General features: G+C 31.6%; 1 long non-coding RNA gene across 1 annotated transcript; it reads left to right on the forward strand.

Annotated features, from left to right (window-relative positions):
- The first annotated feature begins 3528 nt into the window (after positions 1 to 3528).
- Positions 3529 to 18663, forward strand: LOC112603989. The gene is made up of 3 exons (XR_003115196.1): positions 3529 to 3563; positions 7161 to 7208; positions 18617 to 18663. It is a non-coding gene; the product is annotated as an uncharacterized LOC112603989 (long non-coding RNA).
- Positions 18664 to 19882: the final 1219 nt, after the last annotated feature.

Consider the following 19882-nt stretch of genomic DNA (forward strand, 5'->3'; position numbering starts at 1 on the left):
ACGGTACTTCGTTCGGTGCATGTATTGCCAGTGAGTTTTGAACGCAAACGTAATTGGTTCAGGACCTTCACGCGCACCGAATTCCTGCAATGATCCCGTCAGGCGGGCCTTGCATGTTTCATCCGCCATATGGCATCTCTTACCTCAACGACCGTGCACGGTTAACTGGGTCGAACGTGGACTAAGCCCAGGTAATACGGACTCAATCTACCACATAAACGCCGTTCTCTGGTTCCTTACTTTCTGCGGTCTCTGTTGCGTCGCTATCTCGGGGACCAGTTGTCGAGAAGTCTCTCCTGCCGGTCTCTCTAAGCTTGAGCACGTAATGTTCGTCCACGATGGACACTGGTAATTTCTTCAAGGCGTGTTCCCGGTTTAGCCATTTATAGACGGTCCCAGGGCTCCTCGTTGCGGCCAACGAAGACGCAAGGCCACCGTGCTCACAAGCAGGCAGATTATATCTCCGCTTGAGTGTGCAATATCACCCATGGCTCTCTTTCGACGCGTTCTGCATGGTGCGCTTCCAGCATCTGGCTGTCGAAATAACTACCAGTCGAAGTTCACAAAGCGGTTTCAACCGTTGACCATGGCCGTTCGTGGGTATCAAACCGTTTGCAGCACTTCGAGTGCGTTCTGAGATCTACAGCAAGACGCCAGCTCGGCTGACCGTGCTAACGTGCTTTTGGGGTCTTACGGAATGATTTAATCAGTGTTTCATAAATATCGTTCCGTACGCGTACCGTGACGAAAGGGCGTTCTGGCTGCACGCAAATTTAAAGCTGATTACGTTGTGATCCTTAATGTCCAGTCGGGTATAAAGCTGGTCCGTCACCTACGCTCCAATAAGCGACGCAAGTAGCGTCCCGGTGGCGACCCTCTGCCTTCATCGAAGAACCTGATTGGTCGCTGGGTTCGGCGGACGGGCACTTTACTTATCAATTCGATTACTTCTTTGGTCGTCAGACTTCATCATGCCCACCACCGTGGAAACCTTGTGCCATCACTGAACCAGCACGGCGCCGCCGGATCTGGTCCAGGACGGACCCGAGCGCGTCAGCGTGTGGTGGATCGAAACTGAATGAAGATACCACCGTGAAAGCTGACTTGTCCCACCGTGAGCGTGGCCGCGGCCAAATGGGGGGTACAGAGATGTCTAAGAGCGAGGACTCCTATGGCCGGGTTCGCGACAACAACGGCAGCCTTCGGCCATCGTCCCGCCGCGATTACCCTAAGAGGATGCCTGTCTAACAGGTAGATCCTCGTACCATCGGTCGCAGGCTCTTGGATTAGCGCAACGTCTATGGCTAAATCTACTAGAAGTTTATCTATCTGGTGCGTGGCCGCCTTTCCTCGGCCGGCGTTAATTTGAATGAAATTTATCATTTTCTCCTCGGTCCTGTAGACCACCACCGGGGCGGGGCTCGTATCCAGCCCGGAGACATGTGGACAGTCTCCCCTATCCATGCGGGCACAAATCGTCCGAGTGGGCCTAGCCGAAACGACCGTCGCTGTCATTGATGGCGGCGGGGCGAAAGCCTGCGAAGTACCGGATAGTGGCAGGCGAAGCGGGACCCGATAGCCGGATCAAGGGCCCTAAGACGGCGCCCCCACAGGATCGTCGAACGCCCTCCGTACTAAGACCTACCTAGCCGGGAGTGAGGCACGGGATACCTCACGGGACGGACTGAATGCCCGCCTTGCACGGACGCGGGACGGATGGGACATCTCGTGGGGAGAATTGGGTGCCCTCATTTCCTATGAATTAATTCTTGCCTAGACTGAGAGCTCGAACTTGAGGGGCCAGACCACCCTTCGGGTGAAGCACGTGCACGTGTTCAACTGGCTCGGGGCTTGATACGGGAGAGGCACCGGCAGAGCCGGCAATCTGTCGATAAAGAACAAAACCGTACGCACTAAAAGGGTGTCGTCGCGGTACACACAGCGGTGCCCCGATCGACCTGCTTGCGGACATGGCAGTTGCGAGGGCCTGAACGCCGGGTTCAACCTCGTACCACGGGACTCGGAGTAAGCCCCGTCGAGTCGGCTTGCTAATAGCGCCTCGACGCTCCGGGGGTGTCGGACCCGAGGCGCACGGCCGCGTAGACTCACCGGGGACACGCGCTCGCCCGCAACGGGGAAGACACACTTGAGGAAGGACTCATGGTGGTTGTGGAAGTACCGCCTTAGTAGAAGGGATTTGACTCAGGCGATAATCCGTCTGGCCCTGGCTGCGGCGGTCACTCATTATGGCGCCCGTGGTGAGGCGGCGCCCCGGGCAGGACCACCGGAGTCATCCGGGTCTACCGCCCGGAAGAGATAACCTCGCGGTTATATATAGGGGCTGAGTGTCTCCGGGGTAACCCGGAAGAACTGGTCGACCCCGCAACACACGGAAAGATGTCCGTCACAATATGCGTGGTTGGTATCCAGTGGCATAGAGAGTCTTAATCGTCGTCATCCAGTCAAGTGCGCCGACTTTAAGTGCTTGACCCCGGTCCGATAGCAATATTATTATTAAACCTGTAATCGTGTTTATTATCTTTATTACGTTTGTGTAGATATTTTATGTACCGTTGTATATTTATTTATAATTTTAATTTTATAATGATTTTGATACATATTTTTTTTTGGGGCGCCCTTTTTATACATTTTATTATTTAGTAATAGTGTAGCACAAGAAACAGTGAGAGGTACTGTCGCGCCGAAGCGTATGAAAAAGGATATAATTTAAATAAAAAAGAAATAAAAATATAATATTGTCAAGAATAAACTATATTTTACCAGGTAACGAAAACGTCATATAATTCAGTCCGCGGTCGCCACTACACTAATTATTGCAAAGCTCGTGCGATACCGCGCCGATCGTCCGGGTCTGTAGCTTATCAATAATCGATATCTTCGCACAACCAAACGAACATCGGCAGGTAAACGCGGCGAGCTATATAATAATAATAAAAATATTAAAAATATAATAAGTACAAATAAATTACCACAATAGTATTCTTATTCAATATATTGTTAATATTGTGGGACTGTGTTCCCTATAACAAAAACTATGGTGTGTTTTATTATTATTATTATTATTATTTTATACTTAATTAAATTGGTTATATTCCGCCTATTACTCGTGCGAGTGGCGGCAAACAACTGCCATAATATCGTAAGATTGGTCGCAGCGAAACACTTTATGTCTGTATATAATCATTGCTAGTAAGGCATTAGAAAAACAAGATATTAATCATTATCGATTATAAACAAGTTTCACACAATGCAAGTTAAACAAAAGAAGATGTTGTTATCTTTAGGTAGGCATTTGAATAATGAGTAATAATGTGATCTTAACTCATAGTCTGCTACTTGTAAATAAGCATCATTTTATTCTTTGAAACTATGTCATAATGATTATGGAGAAAATTCTTTTTTTTTTAAATGTTATAGCTTCTTCAAATTTTAATATATTATTTCAAATATTACAAATCAAATATTAATTGTGTTTTACGTATTTTTTTAGAAAATTAAAGAAAAGAATTACCATTCACTATTCGAAAAATGTTATTTAATTGGTATGTTATTTGGTACTCGTCCAATATGCCTATCTACCGCACGTTTGATGGTTTAGTATGCTACTGTAAATATTCTATCTACCATCATTTTACGTTGGTGAAATATGATAATCCGAATCACGTTTTCAACTATTTTTCAGAACTTTTTTTAATTCACCACCACAAATTGCTTGGTTTTAAATTTTTTTACAAGTTTGGTCGATTGGTAATTAACCACGTACACTTAAAAAATGTTTGCGTACCTCTTCATTTTGAATTATGTGTCGATATAAATAACTAAATTTGACAAACTCATAATGATAATTATTAAATAATATTTAATAATAAATAAATCACAGTTAAACCACGTATATAATCGACACAACTCACAAACACACACTAAACAGGTATAATATAAAGGTATACCTACTAAACTTCCTAACTTACTAAGGTATAAAATATAAATATAATATGATTTGGGTTTACAAAAAAAGCTTAATCTTAAATCTTAATTGCAAAATGATAAAGTATGTATAATATACAGCATACGGTATATATCATACTAAACTATAATAAAATTACAGTAGATAAAATATTTAAGGTAGATTAGTCAAGCCCGGTTCAAGAGCTTCAGGGGCCAATATATGGTTGTGGGCCCCCGTCAATAAAAACAATTCTTTAAAATTATAAAATTATATAATAAAACAAATTTAAACATTTTTATTTAAGTATGTTAACTAAAGAGCAGATTTTTAGGTTCTTAAAAGCTTAAAATATGATGCTAATATGTTCTAAAAACAGCCTAAAATATTCTCTAAATATTCCTTAAACTTGTAAATATGCAGATAATATGATTTGTTTTTTTTCCAAAATAATTCAATTAAAACAATAAATAACTTATGTACCATTCCTTTTTGGTAACATATAAAATATTTAACTATAAAAAATACAAAACAGTTCATAGGTTTATGAATATAATGAAATATATTATATAAAAACAAAATAGTTTAATAAAAACAATACATAACTTGCATGGCCTTTAGTAACAGTTAAGTTATTTCACTATAAAACATAAATCAGTTCATATTTAGTTACCTTTATAAATATAATGAAATATTTATAAAAATAAAATAAAATTAATAAAAACAAAATTAGTTCATACTTAGTTACCTACTAAACTATATCACCATCAGTCGTAAATACTGTATCATTTGTTTTATTATACGACTTTATCCACTGTTTATATAAATATTTAAAAAAATAATAAAAATGAATATTACAAATTTAACTAAATCGTCAGACATTAAAATTAAAATGATAAACAATATAAAAGTAAAAATAGATTTATTATTAGAAATCATTCTTATCACTAGAGAGCAGATTTTTAGGTTTTTACATATTTTTATTGGTTTTATGCAGCTTTATTAGAGTGAAAAATGTGGACGACTTATAGGAAAAAATGTATTTAGCATATTAAAGCATATTTTGGACTTAAGAGAATATTTAGCCTATTTTTCATATTTTAAAATATATTCTATTATTGTTCATAAAAAATCATATTATACATTATTAATTTATCGATTTGTGATATTTTCCAGCAACAATTTTTTCTAGGAAAAAAAATTATTTTATAAAAGAATGATAAAAATTAAAAATCATCCAATTATCTACTTGTTTGTAATCAAATTGGTAATGGTGATCATTCTGTTACTCTTAATCCATGATTGTACTTACGATCTTATAATAACGTGATAAGAATGATTTCTAATAATAAATCTATTTTTACTTTTATATTGTTTATCATTTTAACTTTAATGTCTGACGATTTAGTTAAATTTGTAATATTCATTTTTATTATTTTTTTAAATATTTATATAAACAGTGGATAAAGTCGTATAATAAAACAAATGATACAGTATTTACGACTGATGGTGATATAGTTTAGTAGGTAACTAAGTATGAACTAATTTTGTTTTTATTAATTTTATTTTATTTTTATAAATATTTCATTATATTTATAAAGGTAACTAAGTATGAACTGATTTATGTTTTATAGTGAAATAACTTAACTGTTACTAAAGGCCATGCAAGTTATGTATTGTTTTTATTAAACTATTTTGTTTTATTTTTTATAATTAAATATTTTATATGTTACCAAAAAGGAATGGTACATAAGTTATTTATTGTTTTTATTGAATTATTTTGGAAAAAAGTCAAATCATATTGTCTGCATATTTACAAGTTTAAGGAATATTAAGAGAATATTTTAGGGTTTTTTTTAGAACATATTAGCATCATATTTTAAGCTTTTAAGAACCTAAAAATCCGCTCTTTACTTATCACGTTATTATAAGATCGTAAGTACAATTATGAATTAAGAGTAACAGAATGATCATCATTACCAATTTGATTACAAACAAGTAGATAATTGGATGATTTTTAATTTTTATCATTCTTATATAAAATAATTTTTTTTCCTAGACAAAATGGTTGCTGGAAAATATCACAAATCAATAGATTAATCATGTATAATATGATTTTTTATGAACAATAATAGAATATATTCTTAAATATGAAAAATAGGCTAAATATTCTCTTAAGTCAAAAATATGCTTTAATATGCTAAATAATTTTTTTCCTACGAACTCTGTGATGGATAAGTCGTCCACATTTTTCACTCTCATAAAGCTTCATAAAACCAATAAAAATATGTAAAAACCTAAAAATCCGCTCTCTAATGATAACGATTGATGAGGATAAAAATATTAAAAATATATTATATTTTTATTAAAATATATATTTACACATAAAATTAAGTTTTGTTTATGTAAACAGGTTTAGTCGATAGGTATCTAAATTATAAGTATCCATGACCGAGACAGTCACATAAACAAATTTTCCCAATTCTATTTTTAAATACAGTAATATCAAAATATATGCCTATTCCCAACAAACACAAACATGGCTATGACGCTATGTTTCCCCACTTACCATACTATTGGTGGTAAACACTGTCGACGGGCCCCATCGACTGTTAGCTCAAACAAAAAAAAAATAAAAATATTTTTGTAGGTACTATAAAAAGTACAAATTATCATTTAATGTAATTTTAAACCGAGAAAACTATGGGCCCTTAACACACGTGGGCCCCGGGGACTTGGCCCTTCCTGCCCCCCCCCCCCATTAATCCGGGCTTGTAGATAGCATATTGGACAAATACCTGTTATTTAATACATTTTTATAATCGCTACAGACATAGTTATCTTTTATATATCTTAGCCAAAGTTTTAAATTATTCAACTAATCAGAATTCTGTTGGTTAAGAAAACTGTTGTTTTTTACAACTATCAACTGTATACCAAACTACAGTCAGGCAAACATTTTTAATAACTTATTATAATATTCTATAGACGATATAAATAGGTATATTTAAAGAATAATTAAATAAAGAGTAATTATTTTATCCAGATAACAAAAATCCTAATTTTATTAATTCGTCATTGATGAAAGCATTTGTATTACATTATTATCACATAGAATTTGACACATATTTTTAAAAATACTGTTAAAAATAAGAAAACTAATATATAGATTATAATATTTATAATTTTTGAACAGATCATGTATATTATTACTACCATGAATGTGAACTATTTAAACCTCAACGTAAGTATCATTCTTAAAATGTTTCAGTTTTTATAAGTATTTGTACAAATTAATGATAAAATTTGTTTAAAACGTGTTGAACTTATACTTGTGATTGTATTTTGACATGTTTATGTTTCATGGCTGAGGGTCATTCTGTTAATTTGTGCGAAACCGAGAATGTTACCATGACGTCATTAGCGTTTAATGTAATGCATGTGCGTTTGTGTGTGCGGCGATTGGTGGGAACCGGTTCCCCGAAATTAGCGATTATACGAACGTTATCGGAATCGCGGTGGCATGTGATCGTAATAACATTAACCGTTGTATAATAATTGTATTGACAATAAAAATAATTCTTTTGATTCTTATGTCAACTGTGTTCAATAGAAACAAGACAAACACATGTATCGATGTATCTGCATGTAGTGTAGATACTCTTTGTTTTTATTTTTTATATTTATTACTATCATCGGTGAAACTCGCTGTATGTGAATACCCTAGGTAGCTGAAAATCGTTTGAAGTGAATTTCCTAGGTCGGAGACAGGACTTTAGAATACCGCAGTTAAAAGTCTAGTAGGCGAAATCAGTGATAACGACGTTTGAGACATTTGTTGGTACCTCTGATTTAGTGGTTATACACTTTGGCGGTTTTAAACGCGTTATTAATAATAAAAGTATAAAAAAGTCCAATTCGAGCGTCTAGTGGTCGATCATTTCATTAAATTCACAGGTGTAATACACCTTGTCCCGTAGCTTGCCCTGTGCTTTTGTGCATGGAAAATAAATAAATACATTCCGAAAACAGCAATTTAGTGTCTAGGTATCAGTCATCGTCCAGTGAACATCGATTCCTGACCGGCAATTCGATTACGGCGGAATGTTATACCTCCTGACGTCAAAAGCGTTATGCTGTTCTGTACGAAAAAAAGTTGAAGTCGAATCGAGTTCTCGATCTTCAAGCTATCACCATTGAAAATCCAGTTAAACGCGTTTAAACCTCCCAGGTAGTCGCAAAGGGGAGATTTTAAACCTATTACGGAAAATACATGTCAAACGTTAGCGAGTTGAAGATCAAATATCTATACATAATATTTAATTTTTTTTTTTGATATTTTATAGATAGTTAGATAACGAAAAGAAATATTATGCACTTTCTGTGATGACAAAATATTTTAAAATCAAAAAAAAAAAATGTACTACTACCGTTTTCCCCATGTACCTTTCAAATGTAAACAACTGAAAGACTAAACGTATAAAATAACGAATTCACGGTCAAAACTGAGTGAAACAACTATATTGTCATCAATAGAATGTTCTCAGGCTATAATATAAGTTTCAAATCACATAATATGTACATTTGAATTGTGCAGACTGTTAGCAATAACTTTAATTGGTTTTTATTTTTAATTAAGTATATATAACATAATAAGTTTTAATGTGTAACATATACACATATAATATATAAATATATATATTTATTGAATACAATAATCTATCTTTAATCTATTTAAAAAATGAATAATTGAATACTATTTTGTATATTATAATAATATAATAATATAATATATTTTGTCATCATCAATCAAGCAATATAAAATTAAATATGTGAGATCAAATCATTTATAAAATTTGAAAAATATTTTATGAGTAGTAGTGTAAGATTGGATATCAAAACGAAAATAGCAATTAATTGACATACAAATATTTAAAATGATCGAATTAAATGAAAAAAAAAAATGCAAAATATCCGTATATGCAGTTTTTCTAATAGAACCACCCGAATTACGTCCGGAACGGAATTCGAACCTGCCTACCTAACATTGGGGAACCTATCCTAACACCATTGATTATAGAATAGACAGATAGACAATTTAATGTTAATATTTGGTGACCATTCATATAATGCAGCCACTATGGAGCGCTAGTGCAGAAAATGATACAACTGCTAAACGCGCTATTGTAGTGGTTTGTTTATGATGCAACCGGTAGGTAAGCGCTAGTGTAGAAGTGATGCAAAGGTGGTGTACCCTCTCATAGGTAGGTAAGCAAAGCAGTGGGTGTCCAGATTCAAGGTGGTGGTACCACTACCATAGTATGGTGAGGAAGAGCGAGAGTACAATAGTTGTCGTTCTAAAAATAGAATATATGTTCAAAAGAAATGAAAATTATAATAGAATTCCTTGTATTATTATTGATTAAAATATATTATTTCATAATTCGTTATCGCATATCCGATATCGTTAAATATCCAATTGACTGCTGTTTACTGTTTACTGTTTAGTCGTTTCTTTTTTGTGAGAGACAATTTTTGGGTTACCAACTCTTACTGAGATCTATGTGATCAGTCTTTTATACAAAAAATAATTTTCATTGTTTTGAGTATAAAATTATCTGAAAATGTTTGGCAATAAATGTCAGTATGTGAATTGTGACAAGTCGAAGAATTTTTTTCCTAAATTACGACTTTATCGTTTTCCAAACGACGAGAGAAGAGAAGTTTGGATGTTAAATTCAGGTAAATAAATAATTAATTATTTTTTTTATAATGTTAAAGAAAATGTTGTGCTAAGTACATAATTTATTGGTATTTTATTTTAAATGTTATCCCTTTAAAAGTAACAATATAAATAATTGGAATGAAAATATAAATTAATGATTTTTTATTTAAATAAATTTTAATATTTTATTAACTAATCTTTAAAGTTGAAATATGGTAAAAAAATTATAATTTTGATTTATCTCGATAGTTTAAATTGTCTTGAAAATATAAGATTATATAATTATAAAACATTATTACTTCTAACTTAAATTCCAAAAAGTATAATGTTATTTATTTGATATTTGATTTATCTTCACAGGAAACACAAGTCTATTTTCGATTGAACCCAAAAAACTGCATAATAGGTACATTTATCAAGAGCATTTCCCACCTGAAAGTTTTACAAATTTTTCTAATAAAAAAACTGTTTAACTAACACTGCAATTCCCTATAATTATAATAATAAATCTGAGCAACAGCCATGTACATCTTCAAACTTAAATGAAAATCATAAACCTGAACAAGAATTTATTAAAATATCAACTCCAACTAAAACATATACACATTCAAAATCAAATATGGTAGAGTTAGTTTTCCCAAGTCCCCCTTCTTTACTTTCTTCTACTCAAAAAGCTAAAATAACAAATATAATACACATGCCTAGCCCCAATTTAAAAAGAAAACTTGATTCAATTGAAATAGATACTCTTAGAAAATTGAATTTAAAGCAAAAATTACAACAAAAAAACAAAATAATTCATAATAAATAGTTCATATTTCAAAATTAAAAAAAAAAATAATCTTAGTTCTCGTTATAATTTTAAAAATTTAATAAAGATGCATAATTTTTCTTCTATAAATTCTAAGGCAATAGTGACTATGCAATTAAAAGATAAGCGTCGTCCGTGGACATTAAATGAAAAACAATTAGCTTTAAATTTATACTATAAATCTTCAGCAGCATATAAATTTTTACGTTCTCAGAAAGTAAATTTACCAAGACCATCTACTATTCGTTATTGGATTGGTAAATCAAAGTTTTTACTATGTTTTAGTAAATTATTTTTAAGTCATCTTCAAAAAAAATTTGAGTCATCTGATTATAAAGAAAAAGTGTGCTATGTTTGTTTTTATGAGATGTATATAAAAGAATTTGTAGAATATTCAAAAGAATTTGATTTTATTGAAGGTTTTGAGGACTTGAGTCATTATGGAAGGACCAATAAAAGTGCTAACTGTATTCTAGTATTTACTATTTATGGCCAGAGGTATTTATTCTCAGTGGAAAATTCCAATTGCATATTTTCTTTCCCATTCTGGAGTAAACAAAAACATTTAAAAAAATTTAACAAGATGTTCTTAAAAAATTATTTGAAGTTGGATTGTGTACAAAAATTATAGTATGTGATCAAGGCACAAACAATGAAAGTACTTTAAAATCATTAAATGTTTCCGAAGATAGGTCTTATTTTCTTATTGATATCAATAAAATATTTTCTTTATTTGATGTGCCACATTTACTTAAAAGTGTTAGAAATAATTTAATTGAAGCTTCTTTTATAAAAGGTGATGGCAATATAATTTCATTTGATAACATAAAAAAAACATACGAGTTAGATAAAAAAAATCTCAAGAGTAGGTGTCTCGTCAAAATAACAGATGCACATATTTATCCAAATTCTTTTCAAAAAATGAATGTTAAATTAGCAGCAAAATTATTGAGCCATTCTATGTCAGCAACGATCGAATTTGAATACAAACTGGACAACTTCAAAGTAACACTTCTTTAAATACTGCAGATTTTATTGAATTTATCAATCATTTATTCGATTGTCTTAATAGCAGATCTTTATATAGCCAAAATCCATATCTATGTGCATTAACTGAATCAGGTACTGTACACAATTTCTTAAAAAAAGCCAGAATATTTTACAAATTTTCAAAAATTAAAAAAAGGAAAATTAACTCAACCTCCTTGTTTTAAAGGTTTCACACAGACAATTAATGACGTGTTGCAATTTTTCGAAGAAGACAAAGCTCATAACATTGTATTTTTAATGACTAATAGATTAAATCAGGATATATTAGAAAATCTATTTAGTATTTTTCAACAAATGGGTGGTTATAATAAAAATCCAACAGCCAGAACAATTAGGACTTCTATAAGAAGTAATAGTATTTTTTCTTTATGTACATCTAAAGGTACAAATTGTGAGCAACCATAGGAGATGAAAATCCTATAATACTTAACCCGGTGAAATATCAAAATAAAATAGATTCTAACAATTTAACATTGTCTTCTTATTCTGACACAGAAAGTATTTTTAATTTATTTTTCTCTCTCCTATATCATCTGATGAGGATTCTATTAATGAAAATATAAATAATGGTATTACTTTGGAAGATTGTTCTATTTCAGTGGTCTTCAACCGGTGGGTCGCGACCCATTTTTGGGTCGCGATAAGTCTTCTTTTTAAAATAAAAATAAAATTTTTAAAATTATAAAAGGTAAAAAAATATTTTTTTAATAATTACATTTAGAAATTTAATAAATGAAAATACAGTTTAAAAATAGTAGTGTATGTTGTGTATTATGTATCAACAATATTTTATAATTTATTGTTATTCTATATTCTATTATATAATACGTATTATGTAATACTAAATACGGTATAATCATAATATTTCATATTACACTGGTATGATTGTACGTAGTAAGATATTGAGATAAGAATTAACGAATATACTGTGTTATTTATAGAATTAATATACATTGTTATCGTTAGAGTCCCATAATCTACGAATATTATCGATGTTGTTGCTGTGTTTAAAGACGAAATATAATAAATGTTAGTCGCGTTATTATTTTAGTCGTATTTACGTATCCGTAAAAAGGATTTTTCGTTTATTTCGCCAACTTTACGTTAATATTATTTCGTTATTTAATAGAGTAAAATTTACTCAGTAAATTATTTAATAAAATGGATAAATTTGTAATTCGGAAAAGTGGTCAAATTAATATACATGAAGACATGACAACGTCACAGGTACCTTCAACTTCAAACACGGAGGAAAACTCCCGTAAAAGAAAGAAATCCGAATTTATTGGTCGAAGGTATGATGAAAATTATTGAAAATTTGGATTTTGTGCTTTTAATATGGGAGATCATAACAATTTGGTTCAACCACAATGTGTAGTCTGTGGAGAATTGCTCGCAAATAAAAGTTTAAAACCATCAAAATTAAAAAGGCATTTAGATACAAAACATCCAAATTTAAAAGAAAAACCTATAGAGTACTTCGAATCATTAAAACCTAACTTTCATAAAAATCAAAAAATTATAAAAAAACATTCATCAGTTTCGCAGTCGGCTTTAAAAGCATCGTTATTGGTCTCGTATAGAATTGCAAAATGTTTGAAACCATATACCGTCGGGGAAGAACTAATATTACCTGCTGCTATTGAAATGTGTACGGAAATGATAAATGAAAAAGTTGCAAACCAATTAAAAAATATTCCTCTCTCTGATACTACAGTCGCTAGACGTATATCACTTATTAGTAATGATTTAAAATTGCAACTTTTGTCTCGGTTAACAGGGAAATTCTCTTTACAACTTGACGAGAGCACCGATAATGCAAACGAAGCGATTTTGCTTACACATGTAAGGTATTTTTATAACAACAAAATCCACGAGGATATACTCTTCTCCTCAAAACTTGAAACTTCAACTACTGGAAAAAACATTTTTGACACGTTAATGAACTTTTTTACTAACCATAACGTAGATTTAAAAAATTGTATTTCTATAACAACTGATGGGGCAGCTGCTATGACTGGAAAACACGTCGGCCTAATAAAATTAGTAAAAGACATTGTTCCAAGTTTAAAGTGGACACACTGCATTATACATCGAGAAGCACTTGCATCAAACAAAATGCCCAAAACATTGACTGACGTCTTAGCACAAATTGTTAAAATTGTAAATTATATAAAATCAAATGCATTAAATTCACGTTTATTTAAAACACTTTGTTTAGAAATGGGTTCATTCCATGAATCTCTATTGTTACACACCGAAGTACGCTGGTTATCAAGAGGTAAGTGTCTTCAAAGAGTTTACGAATTGCGACACGAAATAATTTTATTCTTAAATAGTAAAAGTTCAATCTACAAAGATTTATTTGAAGATTCAAAATGGATTATTACTTTGGCATACTTAGCTGATATTTTCAACTTACTCAATGAATTAAATCTGTCTATGCAGGGCAATTTTTTTAACATATTTGATCATACAAAAAAAATTGAATCATTTAAGAAAAAACTTCGTATTATAAAAGCTCGAGTATCTTCTGGAAATATTGATAATTTCACCAACGTTAGTGAGTTTTTAGAAGAAGATTCTTCAATCAAGTTCGAAGACATTTCTGAATTAGTAAACGAACATTTGACAAACTTAGAACAATTATTTAACCAATATTTTCCTGAGGATATTCGTGTAAATTATGAGTGGATTGAACAACCATTCGCAGTAGATATAATGACAGTAAATATGTCTACTGACATTGAAAATCGATTAATTGAGCTATCGTGTGATAACAACAAATTGAAACAAATGTTTTGTGAAACTTCATTAGAAATATTTTGGGCACACTTATGCACGGGAAATTACGCAGAATTAGCAACTAAAGCCATCTCAATTTTATTAATATTTCCATCTACATATTTATGTGAAAAGGCATTTTCTACTATGGCAAATTTGAAAACATCAAAGAGAAACAAACTTGAAACTGAAAATGATTTACGGATCGCGCTTAGTCAAATTGAGCCAAGATGGAATTTATTATGTGAAAAAACTCAAGGACAAAGTTCACATTAAATTTTTTGTATCATATTTTCATTTTATTTTATATTTTCATATGAATTCTATACATTTTCAATTAATAATAACATTCTACCTATTAAAATGTAATTTTTATTTATTCAGTTTTAATAGTACTATTGCAAAGCATTAAGCAATTTACGATTTTTTATAAAGCTTCCGTGGGTCGCGAAAAATGTAGGCCTAAAAATGTGGGTCGCAAGTCCAAAAAGGTTGAAGACCACTGCTCTATTTCATACTTTGCAGGATATTTAGGTTATAAATGTATGAAAACATTTAACTGTGACAACTGTCAAAATGAATTATTTGTCAATAAAAACTTAAATGATAAAAAACAGTTGCATTTACTTAATAAAAATTATACTTCAACTGAAAATGAAAATGGGCTTAAAGCACCATCAAATAGTTTAAACAATGTAGTAAATAAAATTTTAAATATTTTTGAAAACAATTATAAAAGCTATTTACATAAAAAAAAAATAAAATTTCAACTAACTGAGCGCGTAAAAAATAATAACACAGTTAAAAAATGGATAGATGAATCATTAACAAACTGCATAGATCATAAAATATACATATTGAATAACTCTTAATTTGCAAAATATTTAATAAAACAAAATTATTTTCAACTACTTCAAAATTAGCAAAAATTTCAAAATTAAAAATATTTAACCATATTTAATTAAATGAAATAAATGTTTTCTTGTTCTGGCATTGTACCTATTTGCATAAAACAATAGAAGCAGTATTAATTGTCCTCTATAGGACTCACATTTAATAGTTTTTTTCAGAACTTTGTGTACTATTTACTTCAATTTTATAAAACGGTTCTTTTTAGAACCAATAAACATCACAGTTTACTATTATTCTAATAATTATGTGTAAATATAAATTTACATAATTACATTACCTTTGTTTTATGTTTATCTTATAAATTATAATAAAGAAAATATTCTTACTAAATTTTTAATTATAATATTGTTCTTTAAACCTAGTATTTTATTACAAATCCAGTATAATGTAATTTTGGTCTATCTTTACTGACAATCGTTTTTCATAATAATATACAGTGTTCGCGCAAGTTATCGAGTGCGATAACTTCAAATAGATATTAATGCCGCCCTAATCGCGACTCCTCTCTTCTGGGGTCGATGACCCTATTATGTGCTATTTTAAAATCGATTGCCCGACAGTAAAAACGAATTAGTAGGTCAACGGCCCTAACAATCACGTATCTTTACGGAATTATAACCGCCGTAAAGATTACGTATAGATATTGCCCTATCTCAGGTGATATAGGGTCATTGGCCACTAATTTCGAATAGCGTATTTTTTGGGTGTTGTCGGAGACACCGGCATGAAGAATAGTGACTCCTCCGTGCGACGCCTTCGTGGTAACAAGTTGTCGGCACGTTGCCGCCTCAGACCGTCTTGTGAACTTCGTCAAAGTGTCCAAGTGTGCGCCCGTCTTAGACTTTTACCTTCGCATAGGTCGGTCTTCTTGTGTTTGAAATCAAAACGGTTACACTTCTCGCGTTCCGAACCGTATATATATATATCGTTGTTGCGACATCCGCACTCCGCTAAACTTAAATATATATATATACACTGTCTTGCGGTCTTAGTTTAGAATTGAGGCTTTGTCGTTCCGATTGTTGCTAAATTAATATAACATTACAACGCGACTTCCGTTGTGTACCGATCGGTCGACGTGTGTGAATTACAAGTGTGGTCTACTATCAGATCTTATTATCATTATTTTGGTTGCCTGTTGTTATACCGTCGTGCTCAGGACGAAACAGCTGACCAGTGGCCTGACTGTCGCCGTCAATTGGTCACCTGCCAACGACAACATCGGCATAGGAACGGAGTCACGTAAATACTGTCATTATTTTCATATCTTATATTTTTATATATATACAAATTGTACCACGATTGTTTAGATCGTGTTTGGTCGAATATTATTATTATTATTTCTTATTATTCTTATTATTATTATTATCACCACGACGAAAGTGATTGTGATATCTGTTAGTCTATTATCAATCATTGTATAAACAGTCAACACTTCGTCGTTGGTGATACGTTAATTTATACGTTGTCATATTATAATTGTGTAATCCATACTTTACATACAACTCGAATGTTTATATTTTGTATGGTCACCTCTCTTTAAGCAATTATTCACGGTTATTCCTAGTTCATCTTTCGGTGGTGTAGTCATCGAGGCCGACCACAGATTCGTAGGAGCCTCGTGGCTAAACATACAGACTTATCGTTAGTTTCTAAATTTAATATATTCAATATGTACCTACTCAATATTAAAATACAACTGCATATTTTATTTATAAATAATAATAACAATATTTAATTAATTGTATTATTTATGATGTTGCGATTTTCTTCTTTTAAAATTTAAACATAAAATAATTTATTTTATTTTATAAAAAACCACTAAGTATTAAAATACAATAAAAATAAAAACTATGATATGGATAAAAATTTGCTGTATTGTTAAAATTTGGTAAATCTTGTGTAGTGTATAATGTAAATTGTAATATAATACTTCTTTACAAAGCAGATTTTACTGAATCATAGCATTGCAAAATAAATTAATTTTTCGTAATAAAATAAATAATTACTTTTTGGTCGCGTACAAGTGTACCACACAACATAATAATTAATAATAATTTTACAATATTGTGGTGATAGTGAGATGCACGGAAAATATCATTTATCTACGATAAAGTAATTTATAAGCCTATCGCTTTTTCTGTCATTGCCAAAAACCGGTCTAAGAATATGTTAACACTATTTGCCATCAGTACTCAGTATTAATAATATAATATTAATTCATACAACGCTACCTATTGGCAGCTATTATAAATAAAATTTTAGTCACCGAAAATCCCTATACCATTGTCTATCTGTCTATTCTATAATCAATGCTAACACCTATCGACTATTGTTTGAGTTGAAAACTATTAACGAATTTCGAGCACATAAACCGTTTTAGAGATGCGACGAATATTATATTATACGTCGTTTAACCGATACAATTTTTACGATTCGCGTGTCACGAAACCGTAAATCGCATATTTATTGTCGTTTAGAGTGTTTTTAACGTACCTATTCCTTTACATTAATTAATCGAATACGTCTTCACTATATATTCGGTTTATTATCACATACACATATCACGATATCCCCCAATCGTATGCGATTAAAGGCATTACAACGACCGAAGAGCAACGATTTCGCGATGTCTTTATATAATACAAATAAGAAGCCGTCATATCTGACGTACGTCAACAACGGTAGGTACGCACGTTTCTCTTTTATACGCGTAATCGTATTTCATACGCTATCGTCGCGGAGGCGGGTCGAGACGCCGAAAACAAAACAACACGTATTCCTTAGTCCTTACAGATAAATGATTTATCGAATCGTAGAAAAAGCAACGGGAGTATACGAGACGATACGATAACAGACCGGAGAACACGCCGAGGGTACTCCGGTTTTCCGTACGCGACGGCAACGGATACGGACGGGATTCGGAGACGAACGGCTCGCGAAAGACGCGTTCCGCGCGATCGGAAACCGACTTGTGCGGAGAAAAACGGGCGGCTGCCTCGGCGACGGATACGGCCTCGGCCGAGTAAATAACGCGCTCGGACGGGACGAAAAAGACCCGCTCTCCGCCGTAGCATCGAGAACGCGACGGAAAAAGGTCTCTGAAGGCCGGAAAACCAGGCGAAAAGCGGAAAAAACGGCACGAATACGATAACGGGCCGTCGGCGGCGGGAGATAAGCGATGATGGCATTAAAAAAAATTTTAATTTTTCGATTGGCCAGTACACTAAACCAGAGCATTCTGGCGGAAACAAAGAGAAGCTCGTTTTGGTTTTATATTATAAGAAGAAGAAGATTTATATTATAAGATGTATCAAGTGAAAAAGGAAACAGAATCAAATAATGCAGTTTTTTTATTCATTTATTACAGTTTACGTGATAGGTCCATCGGAATATTGTAGAAGATTTTTAAGTGAGTAATAGAATATATATGTACATAAAATAAATTTAAACTTTTTTAGTATAAATTTTCTATCCTACATTTTTATACCAAAAAGAGGTATGAGTTTTTCAAACATTAACAATATGCGCAGTGGTGGAAAGTTCAACGGTTTATAATTTTAAAATAACAAAAAAAAAAATTTTTTTTATCGTTAAATAAATGAAAGCTGTTTTTATTTATATATCAAATGTTGTCAAAATACGAGTATATGAACTTAAACTTTATGGCGAAAAATAATGGATTCAATGTTTTCGACGAATACCGAATTTGTGAGATGGTTATAAATTTAAAATTAAAATACAATAACAATATCTATACAGATTACCTTTATTTTTTGAAACAATTGAATTTTTTTTATAATTAATACCAAATCTACCAGAAATGAATAATGGTTTTAAAAAATACTTAAAATAATCATCTGTAAATAAACTAATGGATAAAAGTAATATAGGGGTTTCATTAAGAACGCCGGATTTAATTTCGTTATTACTTTATTAATATTAAATATTAAGAACAAAAAAATAATTCTTGATGGGCACGTACTGAACTTAAAGTTTGTTTACATTTAAGGAATAGTATTTTAACAATGTAAATATTGATTAGACATTGGCGTAAATAGTTAAATAGATAATAATTATTTAAGCTAATGTTAGAAGATCATAAACTAACTAATTAAAACGGTTTAAACCAGAAACAAGAAAAGCTACAGAAATCAGAATATTTAGAAATTCATCACTAAAGCTAAGATTTTAAAGACCTAAAACTACACATATATTTACTAAAAAAAATAATGCAAAATGACCAAAAATTCATAATCTTACATAGACGAGAAAAAACAATTTTATTTTAAAATAATTAATATGATCAATTATTAATTATTATTTATTCATTTTTATATTATATAAAATAGATAATAATTTGTTTTAGAAATAAATTAAACTAATATACTTAAATTTGTTGACTTGTGAGTTTATCCAATTTCTGATATAATTATTCTAAAATATCAATAAAATCAAGAATTCAAATAATTGATTGAAAAATATATTATATTTATTTTCACCTGTACATATATTATTGCATTGCACAAATTGATAGTTCTTAATATTTTCAAACAGGAAACTGCGTTCGGTGATCTGATAAAATGTTTTTATATAAAGAGGAAAGTTCGTACTTCGCCGTTGACTTAGTTATTGG

Source organism: Melanaphis sacchari, unplaced genomic scaffold (genome assembly GCF_002803265.2).
Source record: "Melanaphis sacchari strain LSU unplaced genomic scaffold, SCAv2.0 Contig1170_pilon_pilon, whole genome shotgun sequence".
NCBI classification, from domain to species: Eukaryota; Metazoa; Arthropoda; class Insecta; order Hemiptera; family Aphididae; genus Melanaphis; species Melanaphis sacchari.